Below are 1,791 nucleotides of genomic sequence, written 5' to 3'. Positions count from 1 at the left end.
TGATTTCCCATTTGTAACACCACTTCTTCTATAGGCAACTTCTTCTCCTTAAACTGTGTATTACTGTTGAAACCTGGAGGATAAGTAGATCTATAATTATTATTCCTTTGGTTGTTCTAGTTTCTCAATGGGTTTCTTTAGTTGTTTCCCCATTGTTGATTATTACCACCTGAATTGTTATTCCAGTTAAAGTTGGGATGGTTCTTCCAACTTGAGTTATAATGATTTGGATATGGGTTATTCTGCTTATTATTTATGAAAATCAAAGTTTCTAATAATGCTTGAGAATCTACCATTTGGCCTAATGAATTCTCTTCAATCATGGAAATTGGTTGAGAAAAATTCATTCCAAATTGGTCTAACTTCCTTGAAATTGCAGCAACTTGATTTGCTAACATGGTAAATGCATCATATTCTTGAATGTTGGCTACTTTCTTAGGATTTACCCTCTCAGAAGGCCATTGAAAATTATTAGTAGCAATTTCTTCAATTAAAGCGTAGGCGTCATGAAATGGTTTTTACATCAATGAACCACCAGCAGTGACATCGATAATTGATCTAAGAGATCCAACTAATCCATTATAAAAAGTTTAAATTATTAGCCAATCTGGTATAGCATGGTGTGGACACTTTCTTAAGAGTTCTTTAAATCTTTCTCATGCTTCATAAACAGATTCACCTTCAAACTAATTAAAAGATGTAATATTATTTCTAAGCTTCGCAATTTTTTATGGTGGAAAATATTTAACAAGAAATTTTTGTGCTAAATCATCCCAAGTTCTGATACATCCAGGTGCTAACAAATTCAAACACATCTTAGCTTTATCCCTCAGTGAAAAAAGAAATAACCTAAGTCTTATGACATCATCTAATACACTATCGTATTTAAATGTAGTGCATAATTCTAGAAAATTGGTAAGATGTAAATTTGGATCTTCAGTTAGTGATCTCCCAAATTGATTATTTGATACCATTTGGATAATAGCAGGTTTAAGCTCAAATGAATTAGCCACTACAGTAAATTTTTGAATACTACAATGAAGTTCATATATAGTAGGGTTAGCATAATCTCTTAAAGATCTAAACTCTTGATGAATTTCAGCATTTTGATTATTTTAATCTGCCATTTCTATATTTTTTTTAGATTTTTCAACATTTATAATTTTTTTGCTTTTTCTGATTATTCTAATAGTTATTTCTAATTCAGAATCGTAGGGCACTAGTTCTTCAGAACTTGAACAACGCATACACTATCATAAAATAAAATAAATTAAAACAAAATAAAATAAGATAAGATAACTTAAAGTTTAAATAAAACTTTCTAAAAATAGAAATTTTGCTTCTGATTCCTCAACAACGGTGCCAAAAACTTGATCCCTAGATACTGCTAATATGCAATGTACAACAATAATTCAGATTATATTTCACTTATATTTCCTTACTTTACAACAAAACCAAAAACTTGATCTTCAAGAAAAATAAGAATTTAACTTTTAATTTATATATATTGGGATACTACACAAGTATACATATCGTTATTAAGTACTATAGAACTTTTTGATTAAGACCTGAATATCAAATCCACAAGAAATTTATACAATATGCACTTTAAGAAAACTTTCCACTTTTAAAAAGACAATTACTTAAACTGAATATATTTTGTAGTAATAAAAATTCAAATATTTTTGGTATTTTTGATATTTTGACAAAAAGTAACAACTTAAGAAGATAACTAGAGTTTTGTAGATGAAAAACACTTAATAAGAAAAATATCTTTCTTCTTATCATGAA

This window comes from Phalaenopsis equestris, unplaced genomic scaffold, assembly GCF_001263595.1.
Source record: "Phalaenopsis equestris unplaced genomic scaffold, ASM126359v1 Scaffold199517, whole genome shotgun sequence".
Lineage (NCBI taxonomy): Eukaryota > Viridiplantae > Streptophyta > Magnoliopsida > Asparagales > Orchidaceae > Phalaenopsis > Phalaenopsis equestris.
This window is presented reverse-complemented; position numbering follows the sequence as displayed.